The 27,183-nt window shown below is 38.3% G+C and overlaps 1 protein-coding gene across 2 annotated transcripts in view; it reads right to left on the reverse strand.

Annotated features, from left to right (window-relative positions):
• The window catches only part of RAB27B (RAB27B, member RAS oncogene family), a 137,704-nt gene that overhangs the window by 105,301 nt on the left and 5,220 nt on the right, over positions 1 to 27,183 (reverse strand). Inside the window, exon 1 of one of the 2 annotated variants that reach the window (XM_049112539.1) lies at positions 16,223 to 16,358. The exons of the other annotated variant lie outside the window; for it this stretch is intronic. The gene's annotated coding sequence lies outside the window, so the exon portion shown is untranslated. Of the gene's footprint in view, positions 1 to 16,222; positions 16,359 to 27,183 lie in introns of those variants that run through there. 2 annotated transcript variants of the gene reach the window in all.

Here is a 27,183-nt window from a genome sequence, read left to right on the forward strand (position 1 = left end):
GTTATTTTCCCTCTATACCCACTCTATTGAGAGTTTTTGTCATGAATGGATGCTGAATTTCGTCTTTTTTCTGCATTTATGGAAATGATCATATGAAATTTATCCTTTATTTTGTTACTGTACTGTATCATGTTGATGAATTTCCAAATGTTGAACCATCCTTTTAACCCTGGAATAAATTCCACTTGATCATGGTGTATGATCCCTTTAATGTATTGTTGAATTCAGTTAGCTAAAATTTTGTTAAGGATTTTTACTTTATATCTTCATCAGGGATATTAGCCTATAATTTTCTTTTGTGATGTTATTGTCTGGTTTGGTATCAGTGTATGCTGACTTTGTGAAATGACTTTAAAAGTGTAATATTTGAATGTTTGGCAGAACTGATCAGTAAAGGGCAGCCCGGATGGCTCAGCGGTTTAGCGTCGCCTTCAGCCCAGGGCGTGATCCTGGGATCTGGGATCTGGGATGGAGTCCCGCATTGGGCTCCTTGCAGGGAGCCTGCTTCTCCCTCTGCCTGTGTCTCTGCCTCTCTGTGTGTCTCTCATGAATAAATAAAATTCCTTAAAAAAAAAAAAAAAGAAGAATTGATCAGTAAAGCCATCTGGCCCCAGACTTTTATTTTGTTGGGAGGATTTTCATTGTGACTTAATTCCTTACTAGTAATCAGTCTAATATGATTTTCTATTTGTTTATCATTCAATCCTGGAAGATTGTATGTTTCTGGGAAATTATCTATTTCTTCTATGCTGTCCCACTTATTAGTGTATAATTGTTCATAGTAGTCTCTTATGATCCTTTCTATTTCTGTTATAATAGTTGTAACTTCTCTTTTAACACAATTTTACTTATCTAAATCCTCTCTTTTTATGTCTTAGGAATCTAACTAAAGATTTGTCCATTTTGTCTATCTTTTCAAAGAACCAGTAGCATGTTGTTTAATTCCTACATATTTGTCCTTAGGGAGCACCTCCAGACCAGGTGGTTTACAGTTCAGCAGGATCAGCAGGGTTTACAATTACAGTCCCGTAGGACTGTATATATCTGCATACTTTAAAAGCTGCTGTCTGAGGATCTGGCTTCCACTCAGCCTAAAATTAGGTACTAACTGAGATCCCTCCTTTCAGAATGCTGATAGGTCTTGTCATCCTCAACAACTGTGATCAATCAAGAATAAATTGAGCCATTTCGATAATCACAAAGGTTTGAAAAACAATCAAAAACTAGGGCAAGATTGAACTATAAGTTTCATCTCTTACACAAGGCCACTCCTTCAAGACTGAGAAAGGTAGCTATTTTGCCTAATACAAACACAGAGAGTCAAGCAAAATGAGGAAACACAGGAATATGTTTTAAATGAAAACCAAGATACAAACTTTAGGAAAAAAACCTTAATAACAGTAATTTATCTGATAAAGAGCCTATTGACCAACTACCATATACAAAGATCAGTGCTACTCACTGATAGAATACAAAATAAAATAATGAAAAGGAAATGTTTGTTTGTCTCTGTTCAGAATACAATCATAGAAACTGGTGCTGGGTTTGTATTTAATCATACAATTCCAGAGATATAGAGAGAATTTTGAAGTCTTCTGATCTCCCACAAACTCACTTCAAAATGAGGCATCAAGGCCTGAACAGGTTAAGTGACACAAAGCTAATTAGTGACTATTCACTAACTCCTGTTTGCTGCTTTGATATTTGTCCCTACTTTAGCACACTACAGAGCACATTAGAAGCAGTCCAATATCTTCATTTTAGAGACAAGATAAATGAGAATAATTTGTTTGTCTAAAGTGACATAGAATGAACTTGTGGGAAAAATTAGTATTAGAATCCAGCAGGGTCCATTGTCTATATTGTCTTTCTCTGTTTTTTATTTGTTTTTTGGTCATTTGCAAGCTCAAGAGAGATTCCTTGGTCTACTAACCTCCCAACCTTTCAGGCCCATCTGAGATGATCCTTCATACATGATGTCCTTCCTGATTCTTTCAAAACATGATATGTATTTCCCTCTTATTTATTTGTAACACATTTTAGTTATTTCTCTTATTGAATTTTTTATATTTATTTGGATGCTTATTTAATTTCCTTTACTGGGACACCTGGGTGGCTCAGCAGTTGAGTGTATGCCTTTGGCTCAGGGTGTGATCCTGGGATCCAGGATCGAGTCCCACATCGGGCTCCCTGCAGGAGCCTGCTTCTCCCTCTGCCTGTGTCTCTGCCTCTCTCTGTGTCTCTCATGAATAAATAAATAAAACCTTTAAAGAAATTTCCTTTACTGACTTGTCAGTTCCTTGAAGGTAAAACCTTTATCTGTTCTATTCTCATATCATCCACAGTTATTAACACAATACCATACATGCAACGGTTTTAATAAGTACTTGGTAAATTGAATGGAATTCTTCAGAAATTATCCATACATGTGCCTGTTATAAAAATCACAGTGAAGGCAGTCTCTGGATCAAATGACCAGTTTCTCCAGATCAAATGACAACAATTTTAATTGTCATGCCTCCAACTAGAAATTGGATTTAAGAAAACTTGGTTATTATCTAAAAAAGGACTAAGAATTGCCTGGAAAACACAAGAAAAAAACTGCAGTTATAAGACATCCATTAATCTTACACCTAATATTCACCAGATTCTTCAATATTTTTTTCTATCTAAAATTGTTTCTCATTCCCCAGAGAAAGGGAAGATTCCACACTCATTGAGTCACAACTGGTTTCACAGAAGAATTTCTTCTAGTTTCAAAGGAATGACAGGATTAGTGACACAAAAGCACAATTCTTGATTTGTATTGGGTTTCCTACAGCATGCCCTCCTTTCTGAAGAAGATGTCATTGTTATTTCTTTGTAGGGGGTAGAGGTAGGCATAGGAAAACATGATACATAATCAAATGAACACTTTGAGGAGAGTATTCAAGAGAGCCAACTTGATGAGTTAGGGAAAGACACAAATCAAAAGTATGAAAGACATTTTTAAAGGGTCATATATGTTTAAAATAATAACCAGAGCTTTTAGGCACTAAATTTTATTTTACATCAAATCATTCAAACAGGTGAGCTACATGCAGACGTTCAAAGCCTTTGCATTTACGGGGGGAACAGTCTGAGTTAACATAAAATTTAAATTTATTTATGGCAAGTACAATAATTTGATTTAAATGTCCAACAGCTTTTAATCTACTGAATATTATGAAAAAGAGTCATTCCTTGATTTAGATGTGCTTTATGTTCTATTCTTGGCTCAGATGTAGATTTTAGATGATATTAATAACCACCTTTATTGATTTTACATAACTTGAAGCAATGCTGTTCAGTTGAAAAATGAAAAAGAGCAAGGCTAGTTTGAGAGCTTAGTGATAGGACTCAAGTTTAGGTACACAAGCTTTGGGCAAATTGAGATTCCAAGAGTCAGACTACTAAACAATTACACACTGGTTGCACTGAAAAATAGACAATAATACTTGAAAAAAGTATTGATTCAATAGAATCAGCCATTGTTTGTGGAGATTCTGCTCTGTTTAAACTATAATCTGGAGAGCTATTTGCCAGGGATAGAGCCCCAGGAATAGTCATACATTCTTTCTGATTCGTAGTCCAAATTTGAGTGGACCTTCCTAGGTATAATATGGTAAGCATACATGGCAAAGTTTAGAGAAACGCCAGATCTGGGGTTTAGAGACATCAAATTATGGTTAGCTGGTATTTCTTCATCTTATCCCAAAGCAGGTTACATTGTTAGCCTTTTAAACCAGTTCTGTGTCACTCTGTGTATATGTGTGTGAGGTATATATCGCTTTTATTTTATTGTTCTCCAAATATCTTACTGCTTTTCTTCCCTACTTCTTATATCTATGTATTTACAATGCAGATGTAATTGCTTTGCAAAAAAGACTTTACGGGATCACGTCTTTCTCAACTGGAAATTATGGTATTTTGTGCATTACCTAGTGCCATCCAGGTTATTAAATAATTAGGTCACATCTCATACTTTCATATGCAGACAAATTCCATATGTAATATGTTAAGGGTCATCCATAAGAAGATTTGCCACAAACCCAATGGAGAATACATTTCAGGCCCCCTTGCTTTCCTGGGGTAATCAAAACATCATATTCTTTGCTACATGTACAAAAATACAGTATTTTAACTGCCACTGGTTAGGAACACCTGTCAATTTCTATCATGCCTCTCCTTTTGCCTTATTTCCTCTCATAGTAGACATATAGAAGTGGCCATGAGTATTTGGGGCACATGACAAGGGAGTGATGAGTTGAAAATTGGCCATTTTAACCACAATTCACAGGGTCTGAGTGTTTACAAAGTCCTGATCTAATATACATGAAAAGCAGCTTATTTAATCTCCTGAACAGCATTTATTAAAGGTCTGAGACAATATTCGCATAAATAACTAACTGAAAGTCAAGCAAAAATGATAATGACCATGACATGATGAAATCAATCAAATATCAAGAAGAGGATTGCAACAAAACGTCAGATTAAAAAATCAAATATCTGCAAAAACAGCAATTTATTGAGAGGAAATACCTTTTAGAGAGAAGAAATGAATTAACACTCTGCATAGTTGGATAATTTAAATAATGAAGAGGTATAAATCCAGGAACACTGGAAAAAGATTTAAATTTTTTCAGATTTCACACAAAACATGGATGGCAACAGGCACAAATACAAAACTCAGAATAGTCATGGAAACAAGGACATCAACTGGCAAATGTTCAATTTAAATAGCACTTTAGATACTGCATAAGAAAACCTAAAATACCTTAAAAACTACAGCTCATAAGTGAGGAAACCTAGTAGAGGTTTACCAGATTTGTTTACTATTCTATACATTTGTGTCATGCTGCTAATAAAAAGGTGTGAAGCTGAAAAAAATTCTTTTCTATATAATCAGTTAAATACATCTGTATATACATGCCAGAGTGTGCACACAAACAGATTCTGATCAATTATGTTAACAGAGACCGGATTACCTTTCTATTCTTTCCTTTAAAAAAATCTTACAGGGGTGGCTCAGTCGGTTAAGCATCTGCCTTCAGCTCAGGTCGTGATCCTCGGGTCCTAGGATTGAGCCGCGCCGGGCTCCCTGGTCAGCTGGGAGTCTGCTTCTTGCTCTCCCCCTCCCCCTGCTTGTGCTCTCTCTTTTTCTCTCTCATTCTTTCTCTCAAATAAGTAAATAAAATCTTTTTTAAAAATCTTACAAATCTTTATCATAAAAAGTACATAAAGCCAAAAAAAAACCATAGAAAAAATAGAAAAACAAGGTATTATGAAGTGTCAATTTATGAATAAAAATATTTCTAGATTTTCTGTTTCTTTTTTTTTCTATTTTTCAGATATTAGAAGAATATAGGATTTCTTGCGATTTTTGTCATGTCAGATAATTATTTGCTTCCATATCTAATTTTGTAATCATAATTAATTAATTTATAATCAAATCAAAGAGGCTGTCCCCAGAATTATAAGCTTCAGGCCTCATAAGACCTATTATTTTCCTTTCTTACAAGGATAATTTCAACGAGGACTGTCTAGTTCTTAAATATTTACAAAGAAAAAGAAATATGTAACCCTTCTTGGTCTCTATGCCATCAAAATGCTCGTTCTCAGAAACAGATTACATTGTCCCTGCTACATTTATATAACGTGTTCACATTCAGTTTTTAGTGGACATACACAGCAGAAGATACTGGAATTGATAAAATTATATAACAGCTTTCTCAGGAAAGAGTGGATTGAATTTCATACTATCTTTTTTATTATTTTACCATCCATCACCATCTTTCAGATTAAGATGAAAAAGCATATGGTCAAAGGTATGACCCACTGCAAATGTTATAAGGAAATAGTCCTTTAATTAATAACCAACAGACAAGTTGTAGTGTAGAACCCACTGAGATGTTGCTAGGGCAACACTTTCTTTCCTGTCCCCACAAAGCTCTAATTTTATCTCCAAGTTTTGGTTCTGATTTACCCTGAAATTAGCTCAGGTATCCATGGGATTCCAGGATCTCTTTTTTGTTCTGACTCTGATGTCCTTTGAATACTTGTGACAGGCACACTTTCCTACTCTGCTCAGGATTCACACCTGTTGATGTTTGTGTATATCTCTTAATTGACACGTTTTGCCTGTTCCTGCTCTGAAACCAGGACTGCTGGGTATTGCCCACCCCCCAACTCCCCCACCCCACCCCCCACAAGCTAGCCCCGGAGCCTAAGGGCCCTCTGCCCATCTGATGCCTGGCTCTATCCTGACCCCTAGTGCCCACTGCAGAAACCACCCTATTTGAAGCCCTTCCCCGCGCCCTCCCCCCCCCCCCCCGGGGGCCATACTGGATAGATCTAGTTGAACTGTCTCAATGGGGATCACCCTAGTAATTTTTTACCTATACGAAGAATGAAACATTATTTAGAAATAAAGAAGTTTCTGAAAATGAAGGTGAAAGGCACAGGCAATTCATCATTTTTTAAGCAAAAGGAAGTTTCACAACTGACCTTGAGAGTTTATTCCCTTTTCACCTTCCTTCTTCATCTCTTCATTTAACATGAGTATCTCACAAAGTGCTAAGGTAAACTGGACACATTTATATCACAGCATGGCCTGCAGCTCGCCCTCGCCTGGACTCATAGACATATTCAGCCCAGAAGGCGGCAGGGCAGGTGTCCCCATGCAACCCCAGTTCTGGAGTGAAGAGCCACAGCATTCCCTTACCTGCCACTTTGAATGGGGGAGTTCTGAATAACAGCGTGGTTGATTCCCATGTTAAAAAAAAAAAAAAAACATTTTAGGGTCTAGAAAAACTGAACCAGCATTTGGTGCCCTGAATGATACATGATGTAGAGTCACTTAAAATAATCTGGGAGAGCTAATCAGTTAAGTGCGATGTGGAATAGAAAGGAAAAACTTTCAGCCAAAAGAGGACCAGACAGACGGTAGACATAAAGAAACGACAGAAATAGTGTTAAGGATTGCAAGGAAATATAAAATGGCACTTTTAGGTTGTACGTCTGTTAGTTTAAAGCAAATGTATCACTGAAGGTTGGGAACTTCTTGATCTTTCTTGTTGAATTTTGTATGGGGAGGTGATGTTAATTACTCAGCCAACAGATTAGTTATCATCCCACACTTTTTTCAATGGATTGATAACACTACTCAGTTACCGTTCTTACTTCAACGAGGGATGTTTTCACTTTCACATAGAAACAAATAAATCGCAAATTGACAATACTACTAAATCGGTCTTGAAATGGGCAAATGAAAACAAAGTCACTGTGAATGGACTGAGGTCTCCACGAGTTCATTGTTTTTGATTTCATGCAGGGCTCTAGGCAACAGATTGCGGCCAACACTGTTACTTGCTTCCCATGTAATATTCAGTGTCCTCTTGTATGATATTTTCACATAACCATTACCCATTGACATCTAGATTACTTGTTTACAGACTCATTTGGCTTACGGAACTCTGGTGGCTACCCTGGAATAGGGGCATTTGCTATTATTGGCTTTTCCTACCAGGAACTCAAACTGAATGTTAATAAAGATGGGGATGTGGGGTCAGACCAGGCATCTGCACCATAAAACTACTGCTGAGTGATGATCCTCTGCGGGCCAAACTGTTGGCCTGTTTTATTGGGGCTCTCCTTAGCTCAGAAGAAAATAAATGCTGAAGTACTTAGAAAGATGAAGACACCTGTGCAAGCCTATAGAAATGTTTTTTAGAGAAAAACCTAGGGAAGGACATGATAAGTAAACAGTAAAATACATTACAAATAACGTATAGAACTGCAGTGTGGCTTTACTCATGTTTTCGAGAGCCCACAATCTGTCGTCTAGCACTGGGCTAAGCACTTCAGATGTGTTCCTTCATTCAACCTTCCCAACCAACTCTGATACAGATGAAGAAACAGTTGCCAGAGGAATTAAAGTACCCAAAGCCAGATGGATATTAAGTAGCCAAGCCTATAAATTAGAATAAGAGTCTTGGAATGTGCTACTTCCAGAAAGTGGAGAGGCAAGGGGATAGTTGGGAAAACAGGAAAAGAGCACAAAAATTGCAAGAAAAGTGATTATAAATATACATCTGGCATAGCTGTTCCATCCGTGTGGGTGGGGCTGAGTCAAATGTCGGATACAGCAGGCCTCCCTGTTCTGCTGACAGAAGGACCTTCATAGACATCTGGCTGCTTGAAGGAGCAGAGAAATGTCTAGATTTCTATGCCTGAGTCAACTCCCTACCCTAGCACAGGTGCCTTTTAAGGTTAAAAACCACAAAGAAAACAAAAACCTATTTCATGCTGCTTTCTTAGGGTTTTACTAGTTCCTCCCTCAACAGCCTCTCACAAGGTGATCATATGTTCATATACATTATTTATTACATGTATGCAGAGGGTTTCTTCACTGATTTGGCCAAGCAGGTATTTCCTTACTTGACAGCAGTGCTTCTCCATGTTGTCTGCACATTAGAATCGCCTGGGGGATTTTTAAAACATGTGCATGCCTGAGCCCCACCCCACCACAATTAAGTAGTCCTCTCTAAGAGAGTAGACCAACGCATCTTGCTTCATAAAAGTTCCCCAGTTCCCCAGATGGGGGCACCTGGGTGGCTCAGTGGTTGAACCTCTGCCTTTGGCTCAGGTCCTGATCCTGGGATCCTGGGATCCTGGGATCAAGTCCCATATCAGGATCCTCGCAGGAAGCCTGCTTCTCCCTCTGTCTATGTCTCTGTCTCTCTGTGTCTCTCATGAACGAATAATAAAATATTAAAAAAAAAAAAAAAGTTCCCCAGATGATTCCCGTGGGCAGCCAGGGCTGAGAGTTGCCGAGAAGACTGAATGAAGACAGGTTCATGCTTAGGTTTACAGATTTATTCAGAAGTGGGCCAACCACTCACCATGCTCTCGATTTATGTGAATTGAGCACAGGAAAATTTACAGTGGCGTGTTAGGAAGTTAGGAAGGGCTCAGTGAATGATTGCGAGCAATCAGAACTTCTTGGACTACAAGAACCATGTCCTCATCCTAACCTCACAACTTAGGTCCTAGAATATGAGTCAGGTGGGACCACCCAGGACAACTAAAAACCTGGGAACAACTCTTACTTCGAAGCTCCAGAAATGTTAATTTTGGGATCGACCTTCCCAGCTCAGCATTTTCTCTAATTCCTGTGACACTTTCCCAGGTGCCTTCTCACAAACCTGATAGATGTGATGCTCAATTTTTATGGATCTTCTTTATTCTCTGCTTTGTTAATTTCCTTTCGTCTTTTACATCTTCCCTTTAGCACTTGGGTAGACTTAACTACCTTGTTAATCATATTTTATGTGATCAGAGAGAAATATAGTCCATATACTTGCTGCTGGTTTCAAGATAACGTGTCTCAGTCTCAATTCTGAATTTTTAGACTTGCATTGCCACTTCCAATGGATTTTTGAATTCATTGTACCCAAAACTGAACTCAGATTCAACTGCCCCTATAGTCTTATGAGCCCCAAATCTACATTTGTTGCCTAGATTCCTTTCGTGTTCAAATATCTCATCACCTGTGGTAGCTCTCCCAAGAGTGATCCAGGCACCTCAAAATCAAGGTGTCCAAAACCAAATTGATGGTCTTCCTCTTCATGCCTGTCTCTCCCCCAAAATTCTGAGTTAGTGTCATAACCATCCATCCAGTTAACTAAGCTAGAACTCAGGGCATCATTCTTGATTTCTCCCTTTATCACTACTTCTCATATCAATTGATCCCTAAGTGTTACTGATCTCATCTCCTCTATTTCTCCTACCATCCTCCTCAACACTCCCACCTCAGCCCTACCGAAGGCTCTTACTTCTTGCAAACGGTATTACTACGATGTCCAAAGCTTCTAGTGTTATCTTAGATGCATCAGCCATGAAACAGCCAGGGTATGAAACGTAAATTTTGTGCTGTTCCATTGCCCTCTTCAGCTGCTCTCCCCAGGACAAGATAAAGTTGCGTGTCTTCAGCTGGCCTTGGATCCTTCTGTGGACGGTACCTGTCTCCCCCTCCACTCACAGCTTCTATCAGCCTCTGTCCAGGACTCGATTCTCTAGAAAAAAATCAATCATTTGCAGTCCCCTCCAACTTGCTATGTGACCTGTGTCTTTGGCCCTCTACCTTTTGTTTAGCTAACTCCTATCATTTAAGATTCTCACATACGTTACATCCTCTTCCAGGAAACTATACCTTATCCCCATTGCCTCCCCCAGCTCTTCTTTGCTTTCATAACATTCTGTGCAATTCTCTATCTCTAAAAGTAACCCTCCTCCTTCTCTCCAATGTAAGCTCCTTGAATTCAGTGGCTTACTCTATCTTCAGTAGCTAGGCAGAGTCTGGCACTCAAACAAACATTATGAATTATGAATACCTCCATGGTACTCAGGATATACTCCCCTCACAGTCCTTATTGCCTTGTATAGTATTTATTGTGTTCTTTCTCTCCCCTTTCAACCAGACTATTATCTCTGGGAGAGCTGTCAAGGACGGTTTTGTATTCATCTTTGTTCCTTTGGTGTTAACCATATTGCCTGAACATGAATAGGTGCTCTCTCAATGGCAACTGAAAGAAAGCAAGAAATGAGGAAGGGAAAGGAAGGTCCCATCTCCATCAAATGGTTCAGAACCATCTAAAAACATTAAACATGAAAAATCTAAGTAAAATATGTGCTGTTATCCTTCACTTCTCTACCCAAACAGAGAAACAAACACTCCTGGAGCTTTGAGAGCTAGTCCCTATCTTCTCTTATCTGACTAGAAATAGAACATTTGTCTTATAATATTCCAGAGTTGAATCATTGTAAGATTCTGAAAAGGGTCATCAACTTCACCGGTGGAATGTCGAAGGAAGTAGTTCCCTTGACATGTAGGAACAGAGACATACTTGAAAGGATGGCTACTAAGGAAAAATGGAACTTCCATCATATATAAATGCAGCATGAGTCATTTGTCTTTCTAGCTTAAGCACAATGTGATTGAAAGCATGACACTAATTGATATAAGACCTCAAACCTCAATGATTAGGGACTCAAGAATAGTAGGTATTTTTTTAAAAGCTTGTCAGTAGGTATTTTTAAATGCTCAAAGCAAAGAGCATAATTACTAATAAGTATTAATCAGCAATAAAAATATAGCTAACATTGTTAGAGCTTGCAGGAAAAAAAAAAACCCTCTAATATTGTCTGTAGTGTTGCGGGGGAATGCTACAAATCCTTAGAAAAATCTCCTTCTCTTCTTGGTTCCCTGTCATCTCTCTTCACGTCCAGATAACTTACAATTTTAGCTGTTCTGGACTTATCCATTTAATGGCTTTTTTTCATATGAATGTGTTCTTTTTAGAAATGAAAAAAAATGTTTTTCAGGGGTTTTTTTGTGCTATTATTTGTAGATGGAAGCAAACTATAATTTACGGAAGCCCTTTACAATCTCTGTTAGCGCATTTGAGGAGGAGGGTGACTCATATATCAGGAATTGGCAGCTGTCAGCACCTGTCACAGGAAGTGAGGGTCTGTGAGCCAAAACTCTGGCGACTGAGAACATACCAGCAAGTCTTAGGCTGGGAACTAGGACCGGGCATTCAGACCAGAAGGAAGGCATGGGATCTGTTCAAGACTGGCTGCCCTTGGTGATGTCCAGCCGCTGTTTGTGAAGATGTGATCTCTACGCACCCATGTCAGGGTCTCCTGGGTTTTGTTAATGATGCAAATGTGTGCCTCAACCCAGATCTATGACACCAGGTTCCTCAGAAGCAGGGCCCAGGAATCTGAATTTGATCAGTCTCCCCAGAGGAGTCCGCAGTACGCTAGGGGCTGGGAACATCTGTTTTAAACCATATGCACGATGTCTGTACCTACAGCCCCTTTCCTCTCACTCAAAAGAATCACATTATTTTAGGAAGAGCCTTGAACCTGCTTACATGAGGCAATTGCGTTTGGGAAATTTTGCATTTTACCAACATGAAATTACTTGTGACATTCTACATAGTGAATCTCAAAGCATGTTAAGGCACAGGTGTGAGAACTGCCATGAAGTTCTGGGAGATTCCAGCTCACTGAATTCCCACAATGGTTATTCTGACGTTTCTACAGAGCACTCAGAAGACTGACCCTTCAGAGCCATCCTCACAGGAAACACGTTAATCCTTATGAGAACTTAGCTGATTTTGTGGATGTAATATATTGTAACTTTAAATAGGGTAGGGTCAACCACTGAGAAATTCTAAGTAAAGAGACTATAAAATACTCGAGCCGGAAATTCTAATTTCACGATCTAATAACTGACACTGGCTATGAAATCCATGTATATTTTCGAATGTCATAATTATTTGGTAGGCAGGGTGTGGGAAGCAAAAAGAATTTAAATGAACTCATACATGGGTGTGTGCATGCGCATGCACACACACACACACACACACACATTGAAACATCAAGAACTATCATTCAGTTTTGTTTAAAAATCCTCCCACGTTCTTTAGACTGAATCATCCACTGTGGTCATCTACAAAATACCGCAAGCTATCATTCACAATTCATAATTCATATTCATGGCAAAATGGCATTGGTCTTACCCATTTTGATAAGTAAGGGTTTTATTTTTTTACTCTACATATAAGTCTAAAACTGACATCTATATATTCAAAGGCTTTTGCAGCTTTTAACCCGGGAGAAGGAACAATATATTAATATATTATTAATTAATTATATATAATAAATAGGGGCTGTTAATTAAGTAACAACCCCTATTAATTAACAACTAAGACCATGAGACATTAGGCTAGCAAAACTTGGTCACCGGTATAGAAAAACAAAACAACTCTGAAGGCTGCAATCTCTTTTATAAGTAAAACTAGAAGACAACTCAGGAGTAGCTAGAGGCTATAGAAGATCTGAGATTGTGGGGAGCAGGTACTATGAACTAGAAAGTCGGCTAGGAAAGCCAAAGCCAAACATGGAAATTTTGTCTTGGCTGGTATGATGGAATGTTATAGGGGAATATGAAGCAGACGCACATTTCTCAGCTTCATGGAGATCTGAGAAGTGGACGGCTCAAGGAGAGATTGATTTTGTTTTACTTACAGGTAAACGCTAAATCTTTGTCCTGCTTCTCTTTACTATCAGGAAACCACTTTCCTCCAGGCCTCTGAGCCAAGATTTTCAGATAAAGGTTGGTTTATATTATAATATTGAGAATAAGTTACTTAGGGCAAAGCCATCATGGAAATACAGGCATACAAAAAGTGAGCTGGGGATTGAGAATAATGTGCAGTAAGCACTTAATATAGGACGCCCATTTGGCTAAGTCTTTTACATATAATAATTTCTCTTTTCACTCTAACCCTGGGATGAAGGTACTATTATTCTCTCAGTTGTTCAGATGCCAAAACTAAGGCTAAACATGGAGCAAGGAGAGCAGGTAGGTGATAGAGCAAAAAATCAAGTCTGATTTTTCCAGTCCCCTCGGTCTTCACTGCAAGCTAGAAGGCCTCCAGAAACCAAGAGTGTTAACAATATAAAGAGCATTAAGCATATGATTACTATACCTATAAGCTCCTCTGATCTACATAAAATAAGGTCAAATTTATTTTTAAACCTTGCAAAGTTTCAGGAACATTTTCACAGATTAAGGTATGACCCATGTGGCAATACTTCAAAACAAGTCCTTAAAAACTATCAGTGTTGCTGAGGGCTCAGGCCTCCCATAGAGCCTCCCAATAGTAGCAGCTCTATCGAATAACATTCTTGCTATCCAGACACCAAAGTCAACTTTCTGGTTTTTATCTCGTCCAGTTGGCAATTACAATTCTTACCTAATACTTGGGACCTCAGTAAAGGCTATTCTTGCCATCTAATAACCATGCTGTAATCTTTCAAGTTCCCCACCACCACCCCACCTTGGGGACTATTTCTGTTTTTTAGAAAGACTTCTACTAATTTCACTCTTCTCCAAAACTAGTCAATGGACTTCCTTGTCCACCTAACAATCTCATTCTAGATTCATTTCATGCATCAACATCTTCTAAACCTCTCCTATGTACAGTGAGATACCTCCCCCCTCTCTAGGCTCCTTCTGAGCCTTCTGCACACATACATCCTATGGCCGGTACATCATGCTTCTATGCAGCTGTAATGTATGTGCCATTGCACCAACCATACTGCAACATCCATCTTTGGGTCTGTCCTCACCAGCATGGTGGTCAACTCACTGCCATACCTCAATAAATATTTGTAAACTGACTGACTTAATGAATAGCTCCAATGACTCCTTTTTTAATATTATTCTTCATCAGATGACATTGGCCCTGACTTCCAGACATCCTCCAGTAAAAGGAGACAAGTAACAAGTCTAGATTGTAGGTGATAAGATACAGGGTCACCTATGATCTGTGCCTCACGATTCTAGTATTGTCGGTGAAGCCCAAAACATAAAGAAAAGTTTTACCTTCTCTTAGAAGATTCTTTATCACATTTTGAAATAAAAATAACTAAAAACCTTGTCCTGAAATGAAGTAGGAAAAAGAGTATTAAAGATTCATATCTGTTGATCTTCCCGTTGGGTCCAATAGGAGCTGTCAAAAAGATGTATGTAGCCATGGCTCATAAACCTTCAAATGAATGAAATCAATCTATTTGATTAACCTGAAATTCATTCTCCATTTTACAAGAGGCAGTACAAATGGTCAAGAGCCCAGAAGCAGTCACACTGCTTGGGGCAAGTTCTCTTAAGAGATGTTTACTGTATCAATTATGTTGGAATCACTCCTCCAGCTACTGGTTTTAACTACTACTATCTCTTGTCTAGACTATTTTTACAGCCTTGGAATTGGTCTCCTTGCTTCTACTCTTGCTCCCTAGCCCTCATCACCTCTGCTAATGGCTTCCCATCTCCCTGGGCAGAAAGGTCACAGTTCCACGTTATTCACGCTATCCACTCTGCCTCTCTCTGGCATATCTGATCTCACCTATTATCCTTCTCTCTCTTTTTTCAAGTCATATTTACCTCCTTGCTCTTTGTGAACATGACAAACACAGTCCCATGTCACAGTCCCATGTCGGGCTCAGGGCACTTACTGTTTACCAGTAACCATTCTTCCACCTTATGTGCTCTTTTCTGTATTTGTTATCTATGTGGCTCATTCACTCATTGAACTCAAGTCTTTGCCTGAGGAGCATGTGGTCAGCGTTTCCTTCCCTCACCACTCAATCTATGTCAGTCCAGGCTCCCTCAGCTCTTGCTCTTACTTAGTTATCCCCATCTAACATCCCCTAGATGCACTCATATATTTTTGAAGTTTTATCCAGAACTCCAGGACAGCAGGGATTCTATCACGGTCCCTGAGAGAATCTGGTCCATAGTAGGCACTCAGTAAATATCTACTGAATAGGGGATCCCTGGGTGGTGCAGCGGTTTAGCGCCTGCCTTTGGCCCAGAGTGCGATCCTGGAGACCCGGGATCGAATCCCACGTCGGGCTCCCGGTGCATGGAGCCTGCTTCTCCCTCTGCCTATGTCTCTCTCTCTGCCTCTGTGTGTGTGTGTGTGTGTGTGTGTGTGTGTGACTATCATAAATAAATAAAAATTAAAAATATATATATATCTACTGAATAAAAAATAGGAGGGCACCTGGATGACTCAGTTGAGCATCTGCCTTTGGCTCAGGTCATGACCCCAGGGTCCTGGGATCGAGTCCCTCATCGGGCTCCCCACAGGAAGCCTGCTTCTCCCTCTGCCTGCGTCTCTGCCTCTTTCTCTGTGTCTCTCATGAATAAATAAACTCTTTTAAAAAAGAAAGGAATGCCTCTGCTAAACAAAAGCTTACAATTTAGTTTGTTAAGATCCTCTTATAAAATGTTGAAAACATATAAAAGCTAAACAGCAGAGTACTTGAATGATAAGCCACATGGTAGTAGCATAGGATGAAGGGTCAGATGTGCCATAATTGGTATCAAAAATGAGTTTGATGTCTTTGCAAGCTTAAAATTATGTTATATAGGAATACATACATATGTATATATTCCTGTCTAGATTGCTGAGAATCCCTTCCCGTGTTGAGGATAGTTCTCAGAGGTTTCCAAAAGCAGTACAGGATTCAAACATCCTATCAAAACTTGTCCCTATGATTTAAGTCAGCATGAATGCAAAATTTACAGGGCTGTCATGCACACTTTCGAGGAGATGAGACCTACCATCGATGTCCCGGGTTATGGCCACCATCTGCAGAGGAAACCAGAATGTTATACAACTGGAGCCTTTGGCCTTGATATTCAAGTCGTCAGTCTCCTCCTTTGGCTTGGCTCCAGGGATTAGCTGTGTTCTCCTCACAATCTAGAAACACAGAAAATAGGGAAGCCAGATTGGCTTCCACCTACCATTCAGCTGTCTTCAGGGCACCTGTTCTTATAATTACTTGCTTTGTACTCAGAAAATGCAAATAAACTTGATTATTAACAGAAGCAAAGCCACAAATGAGGGTAAATCTATTGCAGAGATAGCAGACGAATTCTTAATAGATAAATTGTGAATGGTTTAAGTGACCTTATACTTTATAATATTTGTATATTTGACCCTAACTTCATCCTGCCTTCCATTATTATAAATTCAGATAATTCTATGTATGTTCTTTGAGGTTTTAAAAACAAGTTAGGATGCTTATAAGCTCAGAAAGATGAAACTACACCCAGAAATGTTAGCTACAAAATAAACTGCATTGATGACAGTGACTCTGACACCCACCATTCTGACTCAGAGAAGGGACTCTCACGTACTTTCTTGGGAGTTAGTTCACAGTTTCCTTCAGAGCGACAATTAAGTCACCTTTACAACCAATTGCTTTAGAAAGGTTTCTTCCCAGGTCATTTGCTCTATTCAGAAAAGAAGACTGCTTTAGCATCCTTTGTCCTTTCAAGCTCTACAGGTGAAAACATTCACTCTTCAATGAAAAGCTGCATTAACTTTTATACCGAAACACCTTTATTCGTTATCACAAGCCTTCAGGCTAGAATCAATCCCTCAGGACCGATTTTGCCAGAAGGAAGAATGTCAGAATTCCCAGAGCTTATTTTTATGAGTAGTTAAACTCTAGAAATGGTCTCAAAATTTACAGAGGCCTTGAGTTCTTACCAACAGCCACATTCTGCCTCTAGGCAAGAGGAGAACTAAGTCAGCAAGGCTGAGAGGTGGGCCACTTTTTATTTAGCAAAAGATTTTGCATCAGCAATAAGGCTGGAATGCTGCGTAGAAGCTCAACCTGGTCACTCTGCAGAGGTGGCATGCTAATTCATAAGGCTTTCCAGACGCATATATATGCTTCATAAGCTAGATATACAACAGTACATACACAAACTTTTGTGTAATGAAAAGGGAGAAAAGACTTGACATTCATATTTGTATCGACGTAGAGAAATACTGAGTAGGTAACAGAACCAATGAGCTTTAGGGGGCAGAGATATGGGGAACTTGACAGGTGAGGAGAGCAATGTAGGCGAGTCTTGCTGGGGTGGTCTTACTATTTGAGTTTTGAACCATGAGAATTTCTTACTTATTCAAAAATTCACAAGTTCCCATGGGGAGATACATCTCCACCCCCCCTTAGTAATATTTAATTTTGTTTTGTGTTTGAAAATCATTGTGATATCACTTGGCTCTTTGGTATTGTCTGCCAAGGATATTATTCAATATTCATCGCTTCCAAGGACATGCTTCATAAGAAAGCAGACCACAAGTAGATTATTATCTTGACCAAAAACCTAGGTAGGATTTATGGAAAATAAAATCCAAGTTTTTAACCTTGTCATCTTTCTTGATGGTGAATTTCTCAGCTTTCCTCTATTAACAAAAATGCACCAGAAATAAAATTTCTCTCTCTGCATTTCATTTCTATCACTAATCAGTTTTTTAAAAAAATTACCATTTACTGAGAGGCAACTATGTTCTGGTGTAAATAAATCCTAGTCTTTATATTTTACAGATGAGGTAAACTGTGGCCCAGGATATTTAAGTGACTCGTCCACGTTGCTAAGCCAGCACACATGCCCAGCTCTGACTGATTAGAAAGCTCTCACTCTGTCCGTACAATCATTTCAGCCACTGCCAAATCTGCTCTAAAGTAAGTGATACATTGACGGGAGACGTTTCACTGCTAAGCCGAGAAAATTCGGGCAGGCATCTTATAAATGAAAAATTAGAAGTTCCTTTTTCCTTGCCTGTTCTAACACCCAGATGAGTTATGCTACTTGGAGGCCTACAGTGAGAAAAGGTTCTGGAAATGTGCATTAGAAAAATGATCTGACTGCTAAAATGTTTATCCAATGGATGGAAAGAATGTCTTATCATTTCCTTCCTAACCCTGAGGCTCTATAACTCTTTCTATTTAGACATCCAAGGAGTTAGGGGGACAATGTCTATGAATCATTTCATTATCCGGGGGACTAGTTAATAAAAAGCATAAGATAAAAATCACTCTTATAAAGATCTTCAGTATTCCTGCCTTATGCAGAATCAATCAAGTAATGCCACATAATAATGTTAGCTATGGAATGAGTTTTTCCTCTAGTCATGAAATTGTCACCAGACCATGCACAGATCATGAAAGACCAAAAAAAAAAAGGTGTTGGAGAAGGCCGTCAAGAGGATGTGACTACCTGCTGACCCAAGAGCTGAACCCAGGCCATGGGAAGCTCTGCACCCCCATTCCTGTCCTTCCCCACACTAGAAGCCGGTTTCAAGGATGCAACCTTGAGAGAGCAATGTGTTGTTGAGACCAGCTGGACAGTGGCTAGACACAGTTAAGGCCGCTATGTAAACTTTTAATATTCTCTTTGTTTTGCAGCCACCCACGACAAGCCTTGTACATAAGCCCCCTTGCTTGTTGTAACCGCCACCTACGGATCTGGAGTAGTCAGTCTACCTATGGTCTCACCTCCCTCTCTGTGTATAGGAGCCAGTTTCAGATTTCACCTGGGAAACAAAAGGGAAATGGGACTATATCAAAATTAGAACCCCTTGCTCTTAGCAACTTATATAAATGAAAAGAAAGAAAAAGAAGCTAAACACACTCTCTCTGTACAATTCAACAATCATATCCCTTGGTATTTATGCATGTGAACTAAAATTTTACGTTCACACAAAATCCGCTCATGGTTGTTAAGAGCAACTTTACTTACAATTGCTAAAACCTCTCTCTCTCCCCCTCCCGCCCTCCCCCTCTACTCTCTTACATGCACTTTCTCTCTAAATAACTAAATAAATCTTAAAAAAGAAGAAGAAGAAGAGGAAGCAGCAGCAGCAGCAACAGCAGCTGGCCTCTTCCACTTCAGACCTTAGTGGAAGTCAAGGTAACTATATGGGCAATTTTCTTCCACAGAGGGAAGCACAATTGGCGATTTTGAATAAGAAGTGGGGCACTAGGATTATATCTACTTACCTAATTTTTTGATTGCAGTCTGATAGAAGAAAATAATCTTTCCTTTTTGCCACAAAAAGGAAATAATAGCAATATAATGTGATTCTTTCAAGTCTAAGCTTTATGCATCAAAAACTCAAATGCTCATGCTCCCTCTTTGGTCAAGACCTCTTACATGATGTTCCCTTTCGGAAGTTTTCCACATCACTCCTTTCACAACTCTCCTTTACTAGAAAATCCCCATTTATCTTCTATATCCGATTTCTTGGACATGACTTTCTGGACTCTGTCCTGCCCCAAACACACTCAGCCTGCATCCCAACAGACTAAGAAAGGATTCCTGTCATAAGTACTTTTTCATAAAACTTAGGATACTTGTAATTAATTTGTTTTATGTTTATTTTCTGTTATATGTTTATTTTCTTCCTTACCAGTCTGCACCCTCAAGATGGGGAGACACTGTTGCTCTCCTGTTTGCATAATAGGTACCTCATATCTGTTTAATAAATGATGAAATATACAAACAATAATGAAATTCAGGGAAATAATCCTTTCATTTTGTTAATGAGAAAGCCAAGGTAAAGCAGTTCTCTACTATAAAATTAATTCTCACAATTTTAAATAGCATTTTATTTGATACACATTCTATTTCCTTACTGCGCTATCATTATTATAAAACATAGGTTCTGGTTAAGGTGGAAGTTACTTTCACAGCAATATGTGCAATTCCATTTTACCATTATTGAGCATGGAAAAGTCGAATTCTATGCGAAACAAGAGATTACACAACTTTCCTTAGATACCATTGTTGCCCTGACTCACATCTTTTCTGTTTTGACCCTTCTCTGTTTTACCAGAACCATTCACTATATCCCAACTTCTATGGTTTTTTGAGAGTTGATTGAATTACCTTGAGTAAACTAAATGATACATGACATATTTCGGTAGCATCATAATTTAAGAAAATTTATTTGCTCTAAAGCCTTTTTAAAAATAATAATACGGGCAGCCCTGGTGGCTCAGCGGTTTAGCGCCGCCTTCAGCCCAGGTTGTGATCCTGGAGACCCGGGATCGAGTCCCACGTTGGGCTCCCTGCATGGAGCCTGCTTCTCCCTCTGCCTGTGTCTCTGCCTGTCTCTCTCTCTCTCTCTAATAAATAAATAAAATCTTTTTAAAAAATAAATAAATAAAAATAATAATAATACCAAAATATATCATGCATCATTTGGTGTACTCATATAATTTTCCATCTGGGCATGATCATGATACTTACAAAGTTTACTCAAATTGTAGATATTTACTATCTAATTTTAACTTTTAGATGGTTATAAATTCTATTACACTTAAAAGTGTCAGAAAAATTCTCTGACACTTGAAAGTAAGGCAAAACTTTGGGCAACACACCTTTAATGTCCTACAGGGTCAATGGCCATCTGAGGATTGTGTAGGTAGGCTGTCTAGAAGAACTTTATGTGAAAATGGAAATGTTGCCCAGTATGGTAGCCATTAGGCAACTGCAGCCATGGAGCATGTAGAAAGTGAATAGTGTGACTGAGAGACTAAAGTTTTTGTTATATTTAATTTTAATTAAGTTGAAGTTTAAATAGACACATTTAAAAAACTAGTGGCTACCTTACCAGACAGCACAGGTCCAGAAGAGTATACTGCTTAGTTTGTCTCACTTTTTGTCTTAATTAAAAGCCCTAGCTTTAGTAAAATTACTTGTTAATTTGTAGAATTTTTCTATTAAATATGCAAACCCTTTTTCCCAGTGGGACAAATAACTTCAAGTATTTATGGTCTGTTTGGGTATTAGCAAGTTTCAAAATCTGACTCAGTAATTTTATCCTAACATACTAAATTGCCTAAATATAAATATTTCTCATATTTTCTCTGCAGCAGTGATAAATCGAGTTCCCTTATTCATCAATAAGTTATGTGAAGTTGTTTACACATGTGCATTTCATATTTGCCAGAGTCATGATTTGCAAATTAGACCTCAGTAGTTTTGGAGGTGACCCCCAATAGTCCTTAAAATTAATTCATAAAGTTATTTTTGAGATTTTTCAGAAGTCTCAGAAATCACAAATATTTGTTATTTTACTTTATAAAAGTAAAAAAGAGAGAGAGAGAAAAGATGCAAGAAACAATTAGGTTTTTCTGGCGGCTCCACAGTTAGTCATTAGTACAGTACTATTATAAGAGCTACAGGGAAGAATTGTATAAGCAGGAGAGAGGCTCAGACTTCCTTAGGCTAATTTGCATAAGTCAAAAAGAATTAATACAAATATTTCAGAAATTAGATGCTTTTTTGGAACGGCCTTGGAGACTCTTCAGTGCCTTCCATAATATGTTCTTACCCTCGGGGAAAGCATTGGTCAAACCATTATGAGAACCTATTAGAAAACTTTACTCCCCTCAATTCTGACATCATTGGTTATTGTTATAAATTAATCACCATCAGTTTCATCAACAATTCTGTTTGTTGATGCTGCCTGAGAGCTCTGCTATAAACTGTAGGCCAAAACTGGTGTTTTCAACATAGTACAGTCCCAGAGCCTTGTAAAAAAGACAGCACCAAGTACTCTTCAAAGAGTCGACCACTGGGGAGATCTAGCGTTCACATGCCTTGGACAACTTTCAGGCTGTACCAGTGGATTAAGTTAGGATTTGCTGGATTCTTTCGAGTCCAGAAGCAGATATTACATGAAACCAGGGGTTTATCACCAGAACTGAATGAGCTCATGAGGAATATTTAGTTGTGATTAGTTGTCTGGAATATGGTTGGCATTATTTTAACATCCTACTTTTTTTAAAAAATAAATTAATTTTTTATTGGTATTCAATTTACCAACATACATCCTACTTTTTAATAAATGTGTCAGGAAACCCTCTCTCTTTCTTCTTAAGCTATTTCTAATCATAACCTTAGAAGATTATTAAATTAATGTTCTAAATGATATCTGACTCTCGCTGACCCACTAGGAATTCAGAAGCAAATATTTTAACTGCATCTCTTTACTTTCCATGGCAATAGGTTATTTACATAGGATCAATATCGATGTGTCCCCATTCTTACTAGGATGTAACTGCACAAATCAATGCTTCAGCAAAGTCTATGCTTGGAGTGTCATATCTGAGAAGGATTCTTATGTAATGTAATCAAGTTTGGCAGCTCATCATTAAGGAACATATATGGACTGGATGTTCATAAAGCTGGTCTAGTACCTAAGTCCCTGCCTACAGGCAGTAAAAAGGTTACTTCCAAAAGGTTAGGTACAATAGCAAATTTGAGGAAGCTCTAGAAGGGAAGATTTCATCTAAATTTATAGGAATAACAGATAAAAGCTAGTAGAGAGAGTGCTTTTGAGTTGGTTTCCCAGACCTTGGATAGAAGAGGTACTAAAAGAGAATTTAAAAGTCCAACTCCAGACGATGAAAATTTCCAGACAGAAGTTAATTTTGTGATCTTAGTGATTAATAATACAGTGAGACCCTAGATTCACAGAGCAAACTGCAAGAAGTCTATTTGGTTAATTAACACTCTTGATGCACCCGTGGAAAGAATCAGGTCAAACCTGTGTTCCCGTAAGACTTCACTTATAGAACAAACAGGTGATGGGCTGGATTTGGCACAAAAGCATAGTTGGTAAATCCCTGATCTAGACTGCAGAAATAAGGCAAAAGAGGAGCGGAAAGTACTTTGAGTAACACATGGGGACAAAGAGCACCCAAGGATTCTCTAAGAGAAATACTTAGTTCATCTCATTGCTTATTATTGATTAAAAGTCCCAGATTTAGTGAAGTTACTTTTAACTTGTAGGCTTTTGTCCTGTAGAAATGCAAATAATTTTTGCCTGATGGAACAGGTAACCCCAAAGAGTAACCTTTTATTTCTTAAGATTTTAAAAATTTATTTATTTATTTGTTTATCTGTTTGTTTGTTTATTTATTCATGAGAGAACAGAACGAGGCAGAGACACAAGCAGAGGGAGAAGCAGGCTCCCTGCAGGGGGCCGGATGCGGGACTTGATCCCAAGACCCCGGGATCATGACCTGAGCCAAAGGCAGACACTCAACCACTGAGCCACCCAGGCGCCCCAAGATTAATCTTTTTTTAAAAGAAATCCACAATATTATCCTAACACTTCTTTTTAAAGTTGCCTATATATATGAGATATATGTCTCATATACAATAAGTGTTTTATTGCCTATATATTTTATATATATTATATGTGCTTTTCAAACTGTTCATTATATCTGAGTGATATCCTTCATTAGTTAATGAATTAAAGAAATTTTTTTCACATGTTCATTTTCTATTTGCCTAAGAGTTTCGATTTTACATTTTGAAATTGCACCTTCACAAACTATATGCTGATATAATAAAGCCCGGGTGCAAATCGTAAGACGAGATCCTCCTTTCATATCTGGCACAACAGGACCTGACCACTGGGAACTTCAGGATCGTCATCTCTAAAGGGGAGGTGGTGGACCAAGATTTCAAAAGTCCCTTCCAAATTTCACCTTAAACATTCTAAAACTGAAAGTTTAAACACATTGACAGAGGCAGAGTATTATTGAGAGAAAGAAATCTTAACATTCTGAAAAGGACTCAAACAGACTGGGATTACACTAAGGTTTTTTTTATTGCGGTGACAACTAAAGGAATCTATTCAAAATGAAAAAGCACCATTCAAGTGATCCACTTTGCCAAGAGCAATTGCTCTTTAATTGAGCCATTTGTCCTTAAGATAGATAACTTTTGACATACACATAGAATGATACGAGATTTATATCTTTCCTCGAGAATTTTTTTGTCAAGGCATAAAATAGGGTCATTTTTTTTTTCAGAGAGCAATGCTCAGATAGTAAGTCTCCACACCCTTTTCACACCAAGTGCAAAGCTCCTGTGGATCTCAGATGGAATTTTGATCCAGTTTGACTTTACACAAGTGGAAACTTGTAAATGACTAAAATTTTTCCAAAAGAGCACTAGAATGGTCTGTTAAGGGTCATGACAAATTTTAATATTTTAAGGCCTTTAAAAAATAGTTTATAAAAGAAGTGAAAGACAGGACTATAATTAAAACAACATAGATAAAAGTATAACACCTACAATAGTCACAACCTAGATGAATTATTTTGGGATTCCATCAATAATGGATTTGGTTGGTATTTGTTTACAGTGACTGGAATATTTTCTATATGAAGAAAATATAGGATATTGCAATATGGACCATCTAAAATCCAGTTATGAGTTAATTCTAACCTTGAACATGAGGCTTTACCTACAGGGCATGATAGCTACCAGAGTAGGCCCAGTAGAAATTTGGCCCTAGAACCAGAATCCTGGGGGCACCTGGGCGGCTCAGGGGTTGAGTATCTGTATTTAGCTCAGGTCATGATCCCAGTGTCCTGGGATCGACTCCTGCATCAGACTCCCCACAGGGAGTCTGCTTCTCCCTTGCCTTTGTCTCTGCCTCTCTATATACATCTTTCATGAAAAAATAAATAAAATTTTTAAAAAAAAAACCAGAATCATAGATTTATTATAAATCGATCATTTTTTTGGTCATCGTGCAGATGTCATTGAACAGGAAAATTTCAACAGTGTTCAGTTTAGAACACTTTTATCTAAACCCTTACACAGTACCCTCAGGTAAAAGCTGGAAAATGAACCTGGTTAGAAATAATCTCAATGAGGGGGATCCCTGGATGGCTCAGTGGTTTAGTGCCTACCTTCGGCCCAGGGCATGGTCCTGGAGTCTCGGGATCGAGTCCCACATCAGGCTCCCTGCATGGAGCCTGCTTCTCCCTCTGCCTGTGTCTCTGCCTGTGTGTGTGTGTGTGTGTGTGTGTGTGTGTGTGTGTCATGAATAAATAAATAAATAAAATCTTTTAAAAATTTTTAAATAAAAAAAGAAATAATCTCAATGAGATGCATGGATAAAAGTGAAATTTTTAATGGGGGTCAAATGAGACTTAATAGCTCTTTCTAAGTCTAGACATTATTTTCTACCTTTTCTATAGTCTACTAGTCTGGATTATATTGCCTTTTATATTGTATATAGCTGAATTGAACTATATGAGTTTCTGATACAAAAACATTTTTTCAATTGTGATCGAAAGGACATTAACTATATGATATTGATCTTTGTCATTTATTGAGGCTTGTCTTGTATTTTGTTAGTAAATTTTTATGTGTAAAAAGACTGCTTATGTATGCTTACAAAGAGTAACTTTATTGGTTACAATTTTCAAATTTCAAAGTATAAATTATAAATTGTATTGCTCCAATTTGCCAGCCTTATTAGTTTTTACCCAGTTTCTGAGTGAATCTGAGTACAATCTCACTATATATTTTGTTTATGTTACTTTAGGTTGTATTATTAGATGCTTACAGGTTCGGGATAGATCTATCTTGCTGATGAATTGTATGTTTAATCATTAATTAACAGCCCTTTTAAATCTTAATTATGTCTTTTTTTTTCTTAGAGAGAGGGGAGGGGCCGAGGGAGAGGGAGAATTTTAAGCAGACTCCATGCCCAGCACAGAGCCCAATGCAGGGCTCAATCTCACAATCCTGAGATCATGACCTGAACCGAAATCAAGATTTGGATGCTCAACCAACTGAGCCACTCAGGCGATCCTTAATGATGCTTTCTGCTTTAAAATGTAATTTAGTAATAATCTGCCTGTTAGATATTTCCCTCACTTAGTGATATTAATTTATTACTAAAATTCAATAGATTGCAATAAAGAAACCAAGACCTAAATAAAGTCATATTTTCAAGGACGCACAAATGGAGCAAGACAGAGCTACAGACAGATCTAAATACTAGCAGCGCAAGAGCTCATGAACTTGAATTCCACTTCCTGTCCTGACCCTCCTGACTTCGTTTTTATCCTCAGAAAGGGCCTTTGCTTTTTTTCTGGTCCTGCCAATCTATCTGTGCCTGCCACATCCAATCTTGACATGTCAGGGACTTTCTTCCCCTACCCCTGCTTCTTTTCAACGTGTGCCTCTTTCATGCTTCTATTTTAGTTTAGTTTTCTATTTTGGGTTCTTCTAATAAAGTAGCTTCACCTACGTCTAGCTGATAACACCTAGGATTAATGTTTTCCTTTGAAAGGACTGAGCGAAAATACTGTTGAACAATTTGCCACTATACCTAGTTGTATTGTCAATAGCAATAGGGGGGAAACACTTAAAAATCACCACATAGCTATTTTCCACACTACAAAGTAGAACACCTACATAGCAATTATATGTAAATATATATAACATGCAATATATATAGCAGTATATATCATATATATTATATATATCATATATTGTTTTCCAAATATGTATACAGATATATAGACATATAGGTATTTGGAAAGCATCGGGTTGCTGGGAGCAAGTATATATTCTATGGCTGTGCACTCATGAGATGGCAAAACTCCGAAGTGTTTAGACATAAGTTGCTCCAAGCATTAATAAACTACCTTCTTCATCAGTGAACTCACTTCTTTGACTTGAGCCTGCATCCTGTGCTATGCACTGTGAAGTGCCACGTTCATCTCACTGCACTTCTCAAGATGCTGTGTGGGAAGGCCAAGTCCAGTAAGCACAGTCCTGCCAGGGGACACACTGCCAACCTCCTTGGAGGTGGTCCTCGCGGTCCTCTCCCTCCAGCATTCCCTGGGAGGAACAGCACCTTAATTAATCCCTATCAACCACGGTGTTGGTGGTTTCTG

Source organism: Canis lupus, chromosome 1, assembly GCF_003254725.2.
Source record: "Canis lupus dingo isolate Sandy chromosome 1, ASM325472v2, whole genome shotgun sequence".
In the NCBI taxonomy this organism is placed as follows: Eukaryota; Metazoa; Chordata; class Mammalia; order Carnivora; family Canidae; genus Canis; species Canis lupus.